General features: G+C 39.2%; 1 long non-coding RNA gene across 1 annotated transcript; it reads left to right on the top strand.

The window, feature by feature from the left end:
• Window position 1: 1 nt before the first annotated feature.
• Window positions 2-11,369, top strand: LOC103102490 (uncharacterized). The gene is made up of 2 exons (XR_472695.2): window positions 2-80; window positions 10,808-11,369. It is a non-coding gene; the product is annotated as an uncharacterized LOC103102490 (long non-coding RNA).
• Window positions 11,370-20,688: the final 9,319 nt, after the last annotated feature.

Below are 20,688 nucleotides of genomic sequence, written 5' to 3' on the forward strand. Positions count from 1 at the left end.
CTCCTGCCAACATTCTAAAATGGTTCCTCAGTTTCCTTTCCACAAAATCAAGAATTTTAAATACTCCTACTTAGCACTTGGTAAGTCACTTATAAGGATGATATTAGAAATTAAGTCTTGTCACATTAGTTTAGAGGTAAGAAGTGGATAAGCTGGCTTGAGAAAGAATTGGGGTTTGAAATAGAGCTGGGACAGAGTGTCAGTTTCATATAAGGACAGTGTGTGTGGGAGGTGCAAAGGGTTTTTTTGGGGTAGTTGCTCTCTGAGAGTGGCAGTTGCTCTCTCTCTGAATGCTGGGAGCAGGTGACATCTTTTCTCTCTCTCCTTACTGTCTGAAGGTAGAGGGAAAGGAGGGTAAGCTTGAAGAAGCTAACTGATTTTCTTTTTCAACTTGGGAAATATTAGTAACCGTCTATTGCTGTTACATACATTATTTTCTCTCTTAGGAGACCAAAGAAAGATTCAGTCTTTGGTTTGGTCTCTGAGTCGGCTAAGGCTCAGAGTCCTAACTTGGTTCTTAATGAGGCTCAACCAGCTGGCTTTTGTTATTTTTATGACTTGGAGACAAAGTTAAGAATTATATACTTCTTATAAGGATAATTGTATTCGTTTATTGTAGAATAGGGAAAATTTGGGTTAGTCAGATCAGGAAGGATTAGTGTAGCCTGTGGAAATAAGAGAAGCAGTTCCTTGAGGAACCAGGGAGTTTTATTTTGGGTGGAGTTAGAATCCTTTAGAGTTAGAAATCCTTTTATACCCTTATATTCTCAATAAATAGTTTGTTTTTGTGTATCAAGAGTCTCCTTAATGACCTTGTACCTGGTCCTGAAGAGAAGTTCAATTATGAGCTTCACTTTACTGATAGAAACTGAAGATACTTTGTAAGCACAGCAAGCAGAGTATCAAATAAGTTTATATCCATAATCAATTCATTGAGTTGTTATTTTTACAAACTAGAAAAGAGAACTCACAAATAGCTTACTAGTTCACACACCCAAAGGCCACAAGAACATCCCCTGTCCCCCTTGGGCAGTGCTAAGCAAATTGGGAGGCTGTAATTGGTTCTTCTGAAGTGGGAGAGAGGCAGGAAATGAAGTGGAAAAAGGACTATTAAATGCAAGACCAAGGGACAAGATTCACTCATTCCTTCCTTGGTTCTTCCAGGAGGAGACCCTCTCTCTAGGATGGTCTTTAGATGGGACACTCTCTTTAGCTTGAGCTCTGATGAGATTCTTGGTGGTTTTGGATTCATTTGTGAGGAAGGTTTTCATCAAACTTTTCATTTCAGTATCTCCTGGCTCTTTGGATTTTGGCTTCCTAATTAGGACTTTGGATTCTGGTGAGACGTGATTTTGGATCCACATTTGTAGCCTGGATGCATAAGGATTAGGACTTAGGATAATCATAGCTAGGTGATTTTTCTACCTCTTTCCTCTATTTCCCTTTTTATTATCTCTACCTTGTTGTAAATAAAAGCTGCTTACAGTCATTTGGACTAGACAAGTTAATTATTTTTATAAGCATAGACCACGATTCAATTATTTTCATTCTTATATTCTGTCAAACCAATTCTAAATCTTACACAAAGTAAATACGCTTTGATGACCCCATTGTGATGATAAGAAACTATTTACCACATTTATGATCCCACATTAATTGACATGGAATGTTTGCTCCATGCCTTTCTAATGAGAAGAAAAGGAAATAAGATTCTGTCTCTTGTTAATGAGGCCCAAGTGAGGGATGCCATTCATTGGCCAAAAGAAGACCCAAAATGGAACCTGAATGTTGAAAAAAGGTTGTTTACAATTATGGGTATTTAGGAATGTGATATTCGATGCAATGGGAGCTTGCCCTGATAGACCTGGTACATGCACAAATTTCAAAAATCTTAAAAAAAAAAACCAAAAGACTTCCGGGTAATCATGGCTGCAATCTAGACGCCACACGCTTCCTCTCCCCGGCACCGAACGAAATAGACTACATCAAAGGAGCATAAAATCACCTTTGGAGGAACAGAAGGACTCCCCAGTACCCCACAGAGGCAAAGGTACGTGGGGCTTGAACATTTCCACACTAAAATAAGAAGGAAAAGCTTGCACAGAAAAGTGAACTGAGCCGCCCTTTCCCCACCCCCACTTCCCCCACTAAACCAGAGTGAGCTACCTGAGCGCTCACCGGGACAGCGAGTGAGTGGGGAGCGTCTCTGTCTGGGGGGGCACTCCAGGGTCCTTGGGATCTGGGGACTGCCAGGAAAAAACGTCTCAGGGCGCTTTCACTGGAGAATCCAGCGGAACTGTACTTGGGGCGGGCTGTGCTGAACAACATGCTGATTATCTGGGCGGAGCTGAATACCTGGGCTCTGAGGCTGGGAAGAACTAGTCTGAAGCAACCTAAATTCACAGAAAAACCGCTCATATAACCCAGATCCCAAACCAAAAAGGAAAGGGGAATAAAACCACCAAAGGGATGGCTCACATGGCCCAAAATCAAGCCTCCAGGAAGAAAGGGAAAAAGTGACTATTGAAAACTTTTATGGTGGAAGTACCCAAGGAAAAGAGGAGAATGAGGAGGAAATCAAAAAAAAATTCAGAACATGCCTCCCAAAATGGAAACTATCAACAAGCTCTGGAAGATCTCAAACTGGAACTTATCCAAAAGATGGAAACCTGGAAAGAAAAATGGGAGAAAGAGATCAGCAGTCTGACAGATAAGAATGCTCAATTGGAAAAAGAACTCGAAGCATCCAATAGAAGGGCAGACAAGGCTGAAAAGCAAAATCAGTCCCTAATGATCAGAATTAAGCACCTCAAAGAAAGTGAGATGATAAAACAGCAAGAATCAATAAAGCAAACCTAAATAATTAATGAATTAGAAGAAAACATAAAATATCTCACTGAGAAGGTCACGGACCTGGAGAACAGAGGAAGACGAGAAAATCTCCGTATTATCGGTCTCCCAGAAAAACCAGAGGTAAACAACAAATTGGATATTATTCTACAGGAGATTATAAAAGAAAATTGCCCCCACGTTCTGGAGCAAGGGGGCAAAATAGAAATAGAAAGGATTCATAGAACACCTTCTATACTAAATCCCCAAAAGACAATGCCTAGGAATGTAATTGCCAAATTCAAGAGCTTCCAAGTAAAGGAGAAAATCCTACAAGAAGCCAAGAAGAAGAGCTTCAGATATAAGGGGGCTCCCATAAGGATCACACACGACTTAGCGGCTAACACACTAAGAGACCGCAAAGCATGGAACACGATATTTAGAAAGGCAAGAGAGCTGGGTCTCCAACCAAGAATCAACTACCCAGCAAAACTGACTATATACTTCCAGGGGAAAGTATGGGCATTCAACAAAATAGAAGATTTCCAAGCATTTGCTAAGAAAAGACCAGAGCTCTGTGGAAAGTTCGATATCCAAGCACAGAAAGCAAGAGAAACATGAAAAGGTAAATATGAAAGAAAGGGAAAAGGAGATAAATCCTATCTTTTTCTTTAAGTCAAACTCTCTTCTATAAGGACTACATTTACATCAAATTATATAAATTAATATGTGGGGAAAATGTTTTGTGTAACTCTCATAAATTGTATCATCATAAGAGTAGTTAGAAGAAACATGCATAGGGAAAGATTGGGGCATTAAGAAGATTTGGGGAAAGTTGGGGCAAAGAAAGGAAAAGGGAGGGGGGAACTGCGATAATACTAAGATTATACTAATACTAAGATTAAATAATAAACAGTATATATCTAAAACCATCAGCTAATATCATCTGCAATGGGGATAAACTAAATCCATTCCCAATAAGATCAGGAATGAAACAAGGATGCCCATTATCACCTCTATTATTTGACATTGTATTAGAAACACTAGCAGTAGCAATTAGAGAAGAAAAAGAAATTGAAGGCATCAAAATAGGCAAGGAGGAGACCAAATTATCGCTCTTTGCAGATGACATGATGGTCTACTTAAAGAATCCTAGAGACTCAACCAAAAAGCTAATTGAAATAATCAACAACTTTAGCAAAGTTGCAGGATACAAAATAAACCCACATAAGTCATCAGCATTTCTATATAATTCCAACACAGCTCAGCAGCAAGAACTAGAAAGAGAAATCCCATTCAAAATTACCCAAGACAAAATAAAATACTTAGGAATCTATCTCCCGAGACAAACACAGGATCTATATGAGCACAACTACAAAACACTTTCCACACAACTAAAACTAGACTTGAACAATTGGAAGAACATTAACTGCTCATGGGTAGGACGAGCCAATATAATAAAAATGACCATCCTACCCAAACTCATCTATCTATTTAGTACCATACCCATTGAACTTCCAAAAAATTTTTTTACTGATTTAGAAAAAAACATAACAAAGTTCATTTGGAATAACAAAAGATCAAGGATATCCAGGGAATTAATGAAAAAAAAATACAAAGGAAGGGGGTCTTGCAGTCCCAGATCTCAGACTATATTACAAAGCAGCGGTCATCAAAACAATTTGGTACTGGCTAAGAGACAGAAAGGAGGATCAGTGGAATAGACTGGGGGCAAGCAACCTCAGCAAGACAGTATATGACAAACCCAAAGATCCCAGCTTTTGGGACAAAAATCCACTATTTCATAAAAACTGCTGGGAAAATTGGAGGAAAGTGTGGGAAAGATTAGGCTTAGATCAACACCTCACACCCTACACCAAGATAAATTCAAAATGGGTGATTGACTTGAACATAAAGAAGGAAACTATAAGAAAATTAGGCGAACACAGAATAGTATACATGTCAGACCTTTGGGAAGGGAAATACTTCAAAACCAAGCAAGAATTAGAAAGAGTTACAAAATGCAAAATAAATAATCTGGATTACATCAAATTAAAAAGTTTTTGTACAAACAAAACCAATGTAACCAAAATCAGAAGGGTAGCAACAAATTGGGAAACAATCTTCATAAAAACCTCTGACAAAGGTTTAATTACTAAAATTTATAAAGAACTAAATCAATTGTACAAAAAATCAAGCCATTCTCCAATTGACAAATGGGCAAGGGACATGAACAGGCAATTCTCAGCCAAAGAAATCAAAACTATTAATAAGCACATGAAAAAGTGCTCTACATCTCTTATAATCAGAGAGATGCAAATCAAAACAACTCTGAGGTATCATCTCACACCTAGCAGATTGGCTAACATGACAGCTATGCAAAGTAATGAATGCTGGAGGGGATGTGGCAAAGTGGGGACATTAATTCATTGCTGGTGGAGTTGTGAATTGATCCAACCATTCTGGAGGGCAATTTGGAACTATGCCCAAAGGGCGATAAAAGACTGTCTGCCCTTTGATCCAGCCATAGCACTGCTGGGCTTGTACCCCAAAGAGATAATGGACAAAAAGACTTGTACAAAAATATTCATAGCTGCGCTCTTTGTGGTGGCCAAAAATTGGAAAATGAGGGGATGCCCTTCAATTGGGGAATGGCTGAACAAATTGTGGTATATGTTGGTGATGGAATACTATTGTGCTAAAAGGAATAATAAAGTGGAGGAATTCCATGTGAACTGGAACAACCTCCAGGAAGTGATGCAGAGCGAAAGGAGCAGAACCAGGAAAACATTATACACAGAGACTGATACATTGTGGTACAATCGAAGGTGATGGACTTCTCCATTAGTATCAATGCAATTTCCCTGAACAATCTGCAGGGATCTAAAAAAAAATACTACCCACAAGCAGAGGATAAACTGTGGGAGTAAAAACACCGCTGAAAAGCAACTGCTTGACTACAGGGTTGGAGGAGATAAGACTGAGGAGAGACTCTAAATGAATACTTTAATGCAAACTCCAACAACAGGGAAATGGGTTCGAGTCAAGAACACATGTGATAACCAGTGGAATCATGCGTCGGCTATGGGAGAGGGAAAGGCGGGGGGGGGGGGGGGGGGGGAAGGGGAAGGGAGGAAAAGAAAACGATCTTTGTTTCCAGTGAATAATGTATGAAAACGACCAAATAAAATAATATTAAAAAAAAAAACCAAAAGATCAAAATCTGTCTCAGTTGATGAATAGGCTTATTGAGCTGGGAAGTAGATATATAGACCTGGATCTGTCCAGAGAAAGGGATGTCGGGAAAATAAGAAGACAGTTTGTAAAGTACTGTTGTAAAGTGGTCAAAGACTATTTTAAGACTAACTGCCCAAACTGACCTAATATGGATCTTGAGAAATTAAGAAGAGTAGCAGTTTATGTCTTTAATGCCCATAAAAGGAAAGATGAAGAGATCAATGACTTAATGGAGGCATTAAGGAAGGAAATAAAAGCATTAACTGAAAAAGTTGAAAGAGGAAATTCAAATCAAGGAGTGGTCATAGCCCCTTTGCAAGAATCCCACAAATTGAACACTAATGGGTTATTTCTGTGGAAAAATGGGTCACCTAATGATGAACTATAGAAAGTGAAATCAGGTATAGAAAAAAAATTTCAGGAATAATAGTAACTTTAGGAATAATAATTCTAGAAATCATAATCCAAATGAGACAAATCATGACTCACACCAAAACACCTAAAATGGGCTTTGTCCACATGGTACTCAGTGTGGGAATCCTCCTCAGTATGGAGAACTCCAGAGGTATGACCAAAGGAATCTAGATAAACGATGGTACTTTAGTTTGTCTTCATCTCTTACCATTTCTGGTTGTGATTGTACTGATGGGATACTTTCAAATTTATCAAATAGTTTACTCATTCCTCCCCAAGAGAAATCAACTGAAAGATAGCTCAACTGATCTCAAGGCTTAGATAGAATATCTTGAGAAAAAAAAAAACTGAAAAAATCTAAGGCTATTCAGTTTTTGCTTCTTCCTGTCTGATGAATTTACTATCTGGTTCAATTCATTTCCCATCTAGTTTGACCCATTCCCTCCTCCTACTCAACCCATCCCTCACACTACACAAATGATCCACCTTGATCCATCTCCCCACATCCCCTCATCATCAATCCTTCCTAGCCTCCTTGCTCTTGCCATAGCCACCTTCTCTCTTACCTTGATCAGCTTTTCCCTGTCTACTACCCAAACCCACCCATTATTCCCCTGCACCTACCTCTGATCCTTCTGCCCTTTCCACAATCATTTACACCCCACCCCCAACTCCAACCTCTATCCTTTCTCCCTACTCCCTGTGAAGATTAAATGAACTCTCTCCTGATAGTGAATATTTAATTAACTCTCCCTTGCACATCTTTAGATTTACTCACCAAAAATGCATGCAAACAACTCAGAATTGAATGGGGAAGGTCTGTGACCCACATGTGAAATACAGGGTGACAAATCATAATTCATGTATTGACCCCTTGGGCAGTCCTAAGCAAAAGCTTTAGCTATAATTGGTACACATCAAATGGTCTTTTAAAATGCCAAGAAACTTCCAGTGCGTGGTCCACTCTGAGACCTTCAACTTGACTTTGGAGAAGCTTGGGCTTGAGATATCAGACTGCTTCCCCTTTTGACTGACATGTAGTGAGGGAAAATAGGTGACTCCTTTCCTGGATTTTCTGAAGGGACTAGCCTCAGGAAAGACTTACCCTCTTGAGAGAGGCTCCCTGCATCCCCAGGTCCTTGGCTCAAAGCCAAGACTCCTCCAGCTAAGTACTAAATTGCCCTGCATGGGTTGAGCATGGGCTGAAATAAATTACTTAGTGTGTTGGTTAGATATCTTACCCTATACTCTCTCTGATTCTCTTACTTTCAATTTTTCTATATTTTATTAAAAAAATGTTAAAATTAATTCTCTTTGGAATTAATTAAATTCCTGGCAACACTATTCTTGAATAATCCAGTCTAACCTTTTATAATGATCCTTTACATTTTGACCCCTTATATCCGCCAAGCCCAGACCAACCCCTCAGCTCACTTATTCTTCCTCCTCCCCTTACCTAACCCATTGAAAACCAAACATAGATCCCAGCCTCAGAAACTGAAAATAATTCTGTTAAAAGCTTATTCCCCTTAAAGGAATTACCCACCTTCAATAAAACTGGAGTTGTGGTGTCCTTGAGACAGCATACATCCTTCACCACCACCCCCAAGATATTGAGAAATTCAAGCAAAAAACTCCTTCCATTGAAGATGATCCCATTGGGGTTATAAAAACCTAGAGTGCATTTACCATACTTATGGTCCTATGTGGATTGATACTGAAAATTTACTCTAAGATTTTTTAATGGAAAGAGAGAAAAATAAAATCATCTCTCTTGTTAATCAGGCCCAAGGATGGAGAGCAATTCATTAGCCTCAGGCTGATCCTAAATGGAATATGAACAGAGAGGAAGATTACTTAAAATTATGCCAGGCTTTAGAGCCATTACTAATAGCAATGAGGGCTTGTTATTATAAGCCTTGTACCTGGTTGAAATTTGAGAATCTTAAGCAAAATACTGATGAAAATCCCTCCCAATTTATGGATAGACTTATTAATATGGGAGGTAGATAAATAGACCTGGATCTTTCCAGAGAAAAAGATATCAGACAGATGAGAAAACAAGTTGTAGAAAACTGTTGTAAAGTGGTCAAAGATTATTTGAAAACCAACTGCCTGAAGTGGTCTAATATGGAACTTGAAGAATTGAGTTGAGTAGCAATTTACATATTTAATGGTCACCAGGGGAAAGATGAAGATAACAGTGACTGGGAAGAAGCATTAAAGAAAGAAGTTAAAATTTTAAGAGAGGAAATTGAAATTTTGAGCAAAATGCAGTCAGATCTAGATTGTCTTTAGTGGTTAGAAAAGAAGGTTAAATGGAGAAGAAGAGGGAACTGGGAGAGACTATCTATTCGGTTTTGGTAACAGCAAAATCCAGAGCAAAAGCCATTCAGTCTTTTTTGACAAGACTGTGAGTTCAGGGGAGGCTCCTTGGGTCCCAGGTATTAACAAAGTCCTGGGGGAAAGTCTAATCCTTAATTCATAGAAGCCAACTGACCCGGCTATGGCCTCTGTCTATCCCTGTTACAATAACTTCACATGGATACCCTTCTTGTATGTTTTAGGAGTGAGGGAGAGGGAGAGCTATACAGACTTTCTCCCACCACTGGTCATCTCTCTCCCCCTCTCCACCATCTCTCCTTTCCTTCTCCTTCTCCATCCTCTGTTATAATCATAACACTACCAATCCCTGTGGGATAAATGAGAATTTGCACCAAGACAGAAGACTTGTTTTGAGGTTTGAGGAAGGGGCTCTTTGACAATGTCAAACACTGGACTCCACCATCCCAGATAGCTATAAGTGCCTTAGTTCAGCTGCTGTTTTGGCTCCCCTATCCCTGAGATTGAAAGTAAAATCACACTAGGGAATCATATTCCCCTTTTACCTCAGAATCTAGTCCCTTTTTATCTTCTTATTGTGGAAATTTTCTGTTGTCCTGGCTGTTGATGGGTAAAGTAAAATGTTACTGCAATTGTCCTACAGACTTGTAGGGCATAACTCACTTTAATTGGGCCCTGATTCAAGGACCTGTTATGGGCATATTCTTACTTACTCAGAATTTTACATATACATAGATTTTTTCACAAAATTTAATTTTTTCACTTCCATATGGATTTTTTTATGATTTCGCTTTTTCATTTGAGAATTGATTCACAAACCCCATGATTACATAATTTTAATAAAATCTAAGATTTAAAAATTTTTGGGAGAAATTTCAGGAGAAGAAGTTTGCTAACTCCCTGAATCAAAAAAGTGAACTGTTTCAAGAAGGCTCCATAAAGAAGTCTGCAGGAACCACACATGGCATCAGAAAATCTAGAATGAACTTTGGATATAACTAATTGAACTGAAAGGGATTGAACACATTTATTTTAAATGTAAACTCTTATGCCAGTGGGGACAGCCCCCTAATTAGTTTTTTTGTCAATGTGCCTATCAATCATTGGTTTTGCTCTCTTCCTCTTTTATTTCCCTCTTATCTCCAACTATTATAATTTCCTCTTAGAAAGTGCAGTATTGTATGCACCTTTAGCTAGAAGATCTTTACATGTATAAGTTGGATATTTCAAGTAATTCATTGGTGAAACTATAGGAGATTTCAGCATGCTCCTCTCCCAATAAAATCACTGGGGGACTGAGAAAGGGAATTTTTATTCCCTTTGTCTATTTTAAGATAATCAATCAAGAACTTAATGTATCCCAACTTAACACTTAGTATGTCACTAAGAAATTAAGTTCAGTCCCTAAAAGGCCACAATCACCATGCTCTCCACCCCTGCCCCCCAGGGTTAGGAAAATGTTAAGGCTGTGATCGATTCATGAGATGTGATAGGGAGAGCTGATGGCTGGAGAAAACTGTATATATAAGTGGGAGCCTGAGAGAGATTCAGACATTCATTTAGTTCTTCATTCTTGGGAACTTGGCTTCTTGCTTGGTTTTTTTTGGTGGCCATTATCCTAAAGAGAGTGAGCTCTGGTGATTTCTTGGAGATTGTGGCCTCTTGTGTGCTGAGGTTTTCAGCATCTTTGGCTCCTTGGATTTTGGATTCCTGATCCAGACTTTGGATTCTGGTGAGATTCAAATTCAGGTTCCCATTTATTGTCTTGAAGCACTAGGATTAGGATTTAGGGTATTTTTAGCTAGATGATATTTTCAACCTCCTTCCTTTATTTCCCACTTTAGTATCTCTTACTATCACTAGTAGTTAGTTGTAAATAAAGGTTTTAAAAGTCTACTTCTTATACTTTAACATTAACATTTATAAATTGCAAACACAACAATTATTTATTATTTTTCTCAAACCAAACTTTTAACTATTACAGATCTGAGATACAACGCCAGGGCATGAATCACCAAGGCAGAAGGAGATCCCAGGAATCTTTGAAGTACCTCTGACAAGAGAAATGATTGCCATCTGATAGCAATCTTGACTGTTGCCCAATTCTGAGTCATGGTTCTATCCTGCTCCAAAACAGGAGCAACTAAGCTCATTGTTAGTGCTTCTTGAATAAGGAGTTATTTCCTAAAACATATCTGTATGATTCTGAGCATAGTCTAGTCTTTAGAATTTGTCTTCAGTGAGATATCCAGGATAGGAATCCCATACCAATAGGATTAAGCTGTTGTGGAAAGGAAAACTGAAACTGAGGAACCACCGTTTAGAATGCTTCTAGGATAGGAGTGGCAGTTGGAGCAGCAGATGGGGTTTGTGGGAATGAGAGTAGAGAAAGTGGTCTTTGCCCTGTGAACTTGTGAGAGACAAGAGCTAGGATCAAAGCTGAAGAGCCCAAACTGTGATGACAGAGCCTTGCTTCTATTTGCCTTACCCTGAAGACAGAAGATTCCTGACATCTTTAGATGATCAATAAAAGAAAGCAAAGAACAGCTCCTGCTAAAGGATGTTAAACCCTTGAACTTCACGGGGTCCCCCCAAGACCCATCCCATCCTTCCCAAGAAGGACATTTGACATCTGTTTGAAGTAGGATAGTGATAGTGATTAGATAGGAAGGAGAAAGAGATGCTGAAGCCTGAGCCATTTGGCTTGGCTGAAGAAGGAAAAGACAACCTGTAGGGTCTCCTATTCCCACAGACCTATTCCCACCTTCCTTTTTATTACTTGAATTACTAAATGGCCTTGTTTGAAAAAACTCATAGTCAGATTCAAATCATAGCAGTTTATAAGAAAGAGAGGATGTTGATGGCAGCTGGGTGGCTCAGTGGATTGAGAGCTAGGCCTAGAGACAGGAGGTCCTAGGTTCAAATGTGGCCTCAGACACTTCCAAGCTGTGTCACCCTGGGCAAGTCACTTAACCCTCATTGCTTAGCTCTTATGGCTCTTCTGCCTTGGTGCCAACACACAGTATTGACTCCAAGATGGAAGGTAAGGGTTTAAAAAAAAAAAGAGTATGTTGGGCTAGGCTAGCCATTTAACCTTGGCTAAACAACAAAGAGCCAACAGGGACAGTCAGCCTGCCTGACAAGTAGGATTTCTAAGGGCAAAGGCACCAGCCAAGTCCTGAGGGCAAGTGAACTCTATAAATCCCAGAAGACACAGCCCTGTTCATCCTTGCCACAACATTGGCTCAGGGGTATCTCTCTTGGGTTTGAAGTGTAAGGAAAAGGGAGAATGACACAGATAATCTCTCAGCCCCAGTGGTTCTCTCTCATCTGCCTCACCAGACCTCCTTATTTTCTTCTGTCCCTTAACCTCCTCCATTCCCTGTTACAACCCATCCATTATCCCTTTTATTATCCTTACACTGTTCAGTCCCTCTGAGTCTGCAGAACCACTCCCAGAAGGAGTATTGGAATTGAATTGAATAATAGTGATTGAAGCCTGAATCCAGCAGCAGTTTACTGAAACTCAGCCATGCATAAGGTAACAGACTCAAATCTGTGTCAGAAACCTGCAGAGCTCAAGGCAGTGGGATAGGAGGGGGAACAGAAAACAGACTTTTCCCTGGATAATACCACTGTTCAAGCACTGAAAACTTGCAGGCCACCAGAAAGAGCTGTGAAAGAAGGATATAAAATGACAAAAGTCAGATATATACCTCTCCCTTCCCAAAAAGAGAATCTAGAACCGTGCATTGACATGAAGTCCAAAATTAGAAGCATAATGGAAGAATGATCAAATGAAGACAGAATCCAAATATAAAGTTACTACTGTGAATGGGAAGTTGAGGACATAAACACCAAAGAACACTTGGAAATATCTAGCAGCAAAACTTCAAAGGAAAATGTACATTGGATATAAACCCAATAAGAATAAACAGAAGAACTACAGAAAGAGTTAAAACAATTTTAACCAAATGAAAGTTATGGAAGAAAAATATAAAAAGAGAATTAAGAACTGGGTAAAAGACATACAAAACTTTACTGATGAAAACAATACCTTCAAAATTAAAATTGCCCAAATGGAAGCAACTTATTCTGTGAGACATCAAAAAAAAAATAATCAAACAAAATTTAAAAACTGAAAAAGAAAGAAATCTAATACATCTCATAGGAAAAATAACTGATCTGGAAACTGGATTGAGTAGAGATAGTCTACCAGAAAGCAGTGGGCAAAAAAGGAGCAGAGATAAAATGTCCTCAACTCCTTAAGATATCCCACTCCCATACCCAAGGTGTTCCATATTCTCTCTTCTCTCCTTTGACACTGCCATCATTCTAGGGCAGGTCCTCATTATCTCATGCTTGGATAATTGTAAAAGCCTGCTGGGGAGTCTTCTTGCCTCTCCTAACTTTGCTCTTTCATGATGGCTTTTCTCTTTCCCGTTTATAAAAAGAATAAAATGAAACCCATTTAAGTTCCCAGCAAGCCAGAGATCAATCAGAGAACAGCAAAGCCAATATGATTTGGAACTGAGATCTCCTGATACTTCATCCAGTACTTTCCCCATATCAGTATGAAAACTGAAGGTTTCATTTTCCCCTAGCTGAAAGAAAATAGGTTCTATATTTTATTTTCAAGAACAATGAATGTTCACTAGATGCAGAATAAATTAAATAATAGGGGCTTATTTCAATGTCTCTGGGCCAAAGCATTCAAGTGCACTTGAACAAAAGCAAGAATATACTGTTGGTGAATTTCTGAGAGGGAATTCCTGAAAAACTCTAGGAAGATTGTCTCCACTACAATGTCTACTAGACAGAAGACCAGATAACATTAGATCCAAATTGAAAGGTTGTAAATATTTATTGGGAAAGGAAATAGGATTGGGAAAAATGGGGATACATGGGAGGTTTCTATGGGGGTAAGGAGGAGATAAGGGGAGAGAGGGAACACTGCTTGGTGAGGCAAAGGAGGGAGATGCCCCCTGCTGAGAGGAAGCAGCAGGGGTCCAATAAGGACGGTTTGTCTTTGAATGACTGAAACTGAAGTTCAGCTCCCTCTATGACCAGAAAAGATAGTCCACTTATCTGACTGCGAATTCAAATAATATAAAGTTTAATAATCCAGTTGGAATTGGAGTTTTTCCTTAGCTTCAGAGTATAGGGCCAGGCCCTAGAGGCTGGGGGAGGGTTTGTCCCACTCTCGTCTACTCTCGTTGTTCTAATTCAGAATCTTAGCAATAGACAGAAAGCAAACAAGAACAATTCTAACCTTCAGAAGCCCGTGTCTTCGGGCTGAACCAAGAAGAGCATGCCACTCCAGACTGGGCTGAACAAGCTCCCCTCTCCTCCAACACCAGGATGCTAGTCTTTTTTTCGCAGGCAGGAAGTGCTAGTCACAAGATCCAACTGCCACTTCCAGTTGGCCCTTCCCCCACACAAACTGTTAGTCTAGTTTCCTTTCCACAAGGTAAAGAAATGTATTAGGGCCACAAGAAAACCTAATGCTTGTAATAGCTTTAGATTTCTATTATATAGATTAGATTTGTGTCAGGTTTAATGGTTTAAATTTAAGATCTCCTTAGAGGACACATTTAACTGGCAGCTTTCTGGTCCATTAAAATCAACCAATAAGATGTAGTCTGTCTCAATAAGGATGTTGGTTTGGAAAGTCCTATGTTGCATGTATAACCCTTCATTTAAAATGCAAGTTGTGTGGGATCTTCTCCTCATTGATGGAGTTGTGGACAGAGTGGGTGAGAGAAAAGAGAGAGATCTGGGTTCTTCTGGCTTCTAGCTTTGAAAGAGAAGATGTGACATGCCAACCTCTCTTTGTGTCACTAAAGGGAGAGAAAAACTCTGGGCAGAGGAACTTCCAATCTCTGTCATATTCTTATCCCCAGTTTGCCACACTAGAGACCTTGGAGAATTCTTATTAGGAGGGGATCAAAGACACAAACACACACACACACACACACACACACACACACACACACACACACTTTCTCTCTGTCTCTATTTCCCTCTCTCCCTCTTTTCCCTCCCTCTTCTCTCTCTGTCTCTCTATCTCTATCTCTCTGTCTGTCTGTCTCTTTCTCTCTCAAAATGAGTTACCCTACTCATGATGGAAGAGTTCCTTCATCTGTATTGATATATATTATTATATATATATATGCTTTCTCTGATTTCTGTTTTGCCATGGAATTAGATAAATGTGTATCTTTGCTATTTCTTCTGTTGTAATACTAGTGTTTGGTGGGAAGGGAGTCAGCCAGCACCCCTGCTCTCTTAGAAAAACAGAGTGACCAGCCTCTGGCCCCAATCTCCTACTTCCTCTCCTTGCAGGAAACAAAGTCTTCCTTAGAGAAATGTGGGGAAAGATGCCAGTGTGGTCTATTCTTGCCTCCTGGTGAGCTACATCTGGACAGACTCAAGTGGAAATACATAATCCGTATGAACAAAACAAAAACAACACACCTACCCCATGACATGTATTAGGTGCAATATTTATGGGGTCCTGGGCAGCTGAGGACTGTCATATGCAACAGGACTTTGTCAATGCAATCAAAACAGAATAGAGGTAGTTGACTTCAGTTTTTATACAGTGTGCTGCAAAAGAATGGCAATTAAGCTGAGAGTTGTAGGTTTAGTCTTCAGTACAATGGGAAGCCATTCATTCAGGCAAAACAATCATATAAGAAGCTGGTTTTTCTTCTATAATTTATGAAGAGAGGTAGGATTATTTGTGCACTCCTATACATGTAGATAGATACACATAAAAATGTCACTGTAATGACCCAAACCTGAACTGGCCCTGAATTTCTAATATTGATCACTCAAGGGAAATGGAACATGTTTCCCAAGAGTGGTATAAAGGTTCAACGTCTTCTCAAAATCATTGCAAGGTATATTTTCAGACTGAAAAACATGAAAGCCTACTCTTACTATATTCTACTATGGTGTCCAGTAGAAGCCAGATAGATAGTCAACAAAAAGATACCAATTTAAACAAACACATTATTTATTATTAATGACATTACATTTGAAAACCAAACTAATAAATATAAGCCAAAAATTTACTCCAAAGCACATGAAATAAAATCATTACACATGGTTGGCTTGGTTTGGGGGCTAGAGTGAACCTTAATAATTAATTTATGAAATCATGGTGGAAAAATGGAGCCAAAGGTAATTCAGCAGCCTGTGAAACTGGGAGAAAGAGATGGAATGAGCCTGACCTGAAGACACATTTAATTTCTCTCCTAGGCAGTGAGGTACACAGGAGGAAACTAATATCAAGATTTCTACATTGAAAATAAAAGACTTGAATGTCCTTCCAGTTTTAAATCCATGATTCCATCATCTAAAAAGCCATAAAATTGGATATGATAATCAAAATAGAGAACTCCATTTAGACAAAAATCTTCCCTAGTTTGTACAATCCAACTGAAAGGGATCTGTTCTGAAGTTCTGAATTTTCCAGAAGTGTAATCAAGGTTGAGGAAGATGTTCCAGTTTTCAAGAAAAGGAGGCTGATATTTTCTTCACTTTCCAAAATGAGAAAGAAATCAATGGTGAAATACAGGGTATCAGTGAGCTAAATGAGGCATCGCCCTTGCCCTTCCTATGAGTAACATCTTTTTCTTCCAATTCAAAACTGTCTTTAAATCCATCGTTGCAGTGATGGACAAATCTAGGGTCCAGTAAGATCTCATTTTGTGGAGGGAGAAATGGGCATGAGAAGGGGGTCACAGCTAATGAATCCTAAGTGAAGATGAAAACAGAAAGCAGGAGCTCTATTTCTTCAGCAAGCTTAACAGCCTCATTCCTCTTCACTAGTTTTCTAGAGGGATCTCCCTACATCATTACCATCCCCACCCTTTAAATTTATATACTACACAGATCAATAAAATGCCACACTAAATCCAAAGAACTAGACATAGGAAGTATTGGGGGATGATGGGGTAGAAACAGATTTTTTCCTGCCTGATATTAAGTCAACCTTATTACCACGTAATTTCAGAGGTGCCAAGATGCTCCACACATGTAAATAAATTTCCTCCATCTCCCAAAGTATACCTCAAAATTTGGCTTAAATATTATTATTAATCTTTTGTTCAGATTTTTCAGTCATTGGATGAAGTACAAGTTCCCCCAAATCGCTTATCTATAAATTTAAATTCATTCAAAAGTTATACTTTCTTGTGAATTCATTTCATAATAACCTCTTTTCTCAGAAAGTGGGGTTATTTTTCCTCATTAGTCTTTGAAGGCACAGGTTTTGCTACCTAAGGGGTTCTTAGTTATTGCTGAAAAAATTATAGAACAAAAAATGGAGGAAAGCACCAAAGACAGTTTTTCCATTCAACATGTTGCCCATAGCTGTCCTTGTATAGCTAACCCATTACTGCTATCTAAGGATCCCTTCTTTTAGACCTCCATATGTTAAAAAAAAATAAAAGAAAGAAAGGGAAGGGAATATACCCCAAGAAAAGGCTTGGACCCCGAGGTATGGAGAAGAGACAGAAAGAGAAGAGAACTCCCTTCTCCACAAAGTGGGGTTCAGGAGAGACAGCAGATGTAATGGGTTGGCTCAGAGAGAGGAGAGGGAGTTTGAAGATTTTTCCCCTTCTGCCTTCCCTCCTTAGCTAAAGCTGTTCTCCCCAATTCACTCTTGTCCCCCTTGTCCTCCCTCCACTACTGAAGACCAAAAGATCTCCCCTTGATCCATTCATTCACACTCAGCTTGGGGAACAGATAACTTTTAATGATAACTCAATCAGGTACTACAAAAGAATAATGAGCAGGGAAGAAAAGGAAAAGGAAAGTGAGGAAAGGAGGTCCCTATCTCTATCTAAACCTTTTTCCTCCCTCCTTGAGTTTGCGGGGAACTTCTGCCTTGGCAGCCAGAGCCCCCTGAGAGGAAGTCAGGTTGACTCACCCCTGGGCAACAGGAGCTGAGGTAAAGTCTGCTCAGGGTTCTCTTCAGTAAGTCCCTTCAATTGGGAAGTGTTGGGGGTAAAGATATCCAGTCACCAGCAGGAAAAATGGGTAACCCTCAGGAGAAAATCTTTATCCACCTTCTCTCTTCAACGTCTCCAGACAGAGACCTCACTGCTCTCCCAGCCTGAGTCTTCTCTTCTCAGGATCTCACTCCTGGGTCCCCTCCCCTGTCAAGGTGACCAATTTCATATACTCTTCAGTCTGGCACTTTTTCTCTAGTGCCAGCCTCTATCACACATGAAATTCAGGCATGTCAAGTCAACAAGCAGATTCCTTATTACTCTTATCTAAGGTAGAGCTGAAGAGGGAAGTTATCCATGAAATTGCTTTGTATATCATTATCACTCCTGTGCCTGAGAGAACAATACCACTTGGAACAAGATAGTAGTGGGCATAAGAGGGAAACATGCTTAGTGAGAAGTTGGAGGGTTTGGAATGTCCTGCATCTGTAGAAAGAAATGGGAAAATAAGAAGTCCAGACTACAAGACACAGGAAGAGGCAAAGGCAGACTCTAAGTTCATTCCTCCTTTGACTGCCCAATGACTCTTTTGGTAACAAAATAAAATCAAACAAGATAAGTCAGTCAGGACTTTTAAGCACTTACTCTGTGCCAGACACTGAGCTAGACATTGGGGTTATGAAAACAAATCATAAGGATTTAAATTAAAATTTCCTATAGTGTCCATAACAAATTTTTTTGTGTTCAGTCAGTATTGGGGCTTCCTTCTTTACTCCCTCTAATTGTGATGTCCTGGAGCTCCCAGATCCCTTTAGAGCACACAGGGAAAGAACTACACTTTCCATGCCTTCCACAAAATGAATTGCTCAGTGATGGGTAAGTCATCCACAGTGGAAAGAAAAGGGGAGGTGCTTGAAGAGATCCAAACTCCTTGCCTGGATAAGTTGTTGACTTTTATATTTAATAGCACGAAATGCAGTCTGGAAAAAAGAAAATGAAATAGATCAGATTTAAACAGTCCACAAAACCTACTAAAATGTGGCTAGAGTATTAATTTCTCAGCTTACAGTACCATAAACAGATAGTTTTGACTCCTAGAGAGAAAAGGACAGTGGAGGAACTGACTGTACAGTACTAAGAGAAAAGTTGATTAAGTGTTGCTCCTCCATAACATAAAGGTTGAGAGAAGAAAACAAAATTTAGTTGGAGGAGGCCAATGATAACGTGATCAGCAGAGATGATGGTTGAAACTAATTGAATTAGACATGAACACTGCCTTATAACATCTGATAGAAGAGCCCCAGTATTGCCAGGTACCTGTAGAAAACTGAAACATAAAGTTCAAGGATGGACTGGAATGGGAAGATGTCTTGTTTGCAATGATCTTGTTTATTTGTTGGTTTTAGAAACTAGATATGCTCACTTAAAATAATATGGAGTCTTCATTTAAATTTAATCAGAGCATTGTTATTATATTGTTTATAAACTTGATTCTAATAAAAAACTGATTTGTTGGCTGGGAAAATCTACCTAGGGATCTTATAAACCATCAGAAAGATGGTGATTTAAAGAGAATGCAATGAGACTCTACATGGCATCATGTCTTTTGGACACTGTATATAGGATCCTTAATAAAGACTTATATGAACTGACAAAAAATGAAAAAAAAATCCAAGAGAACAATTTACACAATGAGAAATAAGAATGTAAAAGAAAACCAAACAGAGACTTCAGAAACTAAACAACTCCTGACTTCATGAATCGGGTAACTTCAGCAGACTTAAAGTCAAGAGAGTTATTCCCTTTAGGCAGAGAAATGGTTGACTAAAGGAGTAAAATGGGCACATTTTCATAGTGTATTAGACACTATTTTACTAAAGTATTTAAGGTAAAGGGAAGGGCTGGAACAGTGACTCAAAGAAGTAAGGTTAGAAGAGAGACTGAATTCCCAATTCTCCTCCCCCCACCCACTTTCCTGCTTCCTCCTATTGGTTTCAACAATGATTCAGACTTGTTAAGGTAACAGCAGCTTTTAACAGACTAATTTCACTCTATAATACTGAAGACATGGATTGATTTTAATGAAAGGAAGTTAAGGGAGTTGGAATAGAATAAAAGGAATTTATGGTTTCCCTAATCTACTATAAAGTTCAATATAAATAAGTAAAATTGAATAGTCTTTAAGGGGATATTATTAGTAACTTGAAAAGATCTTCAGAGCTATGCCCCAATCTCTCCAAGAGAAGCCAATAGCCAAAAACTATAAGGGGTAAATTTAGGGGGTTTGACTCATATATTATACTAATGATCGTGAGGGATTTAATCCAATCCCAATAAAAATACTCAAGTCAGTTTAGGAAATTTATGGTGGTTTAATTAATATAGAGGGAAGGAATTAAGAAGAAGAGAGAAAAAAGGGTATAAGATTTCTCCAGCCTAGCTTCAGAGACCTCAGCCACAAGGCCTCCTGCAAGATTTAATCTAGGTCGGCATCCAGCCATGAGGTCTCCTCCAAGATGAGGATCACCTAGGAGGATAATGTTTTAGGAGGTAAAGGAAAAAAGAATCAGCCTGAACACTCATCCAGGTCACTCAGAAGATGCCTCACTTAACCTGCACTGCAGAGCTTCTCCCAATCACCTCACCAAGGACATTTACTGCCAAACCCGGACAAGAGCTACAGGCACGCCAAGACGCCAAATGCCTCCCAGCAAAAAGAGCCAGAGCCACGTCTCCCTAAAAGACCCAAAGCCACGTCTCCCCCACAAAAAAGAGACCAGCAGGAGGAAGTCACACAAATATTTAGACTTTTTTTTACATCACTTCCTGCATCTCACATGTATCAAGGGTAACTTAAGCTTGACTTAGGACAGCCCAGGGGTCTGTCAGTTGTTTCTTATTT

This window comes from Monodelphis domestica, chromosome 5 (assembly GCF_027887165.1).
Source record: "Monodelphis domestica isolate mMonDom1 chromosome 5, mMonDom1.pri, whole genome shotgun sequence".
Lineage (NCBI taxonomy): Eukaryota > Metazoa > Chordata > Mammalia > Didelphimorphia > Didelphidae > Monodelphis > Monodelphis domestica.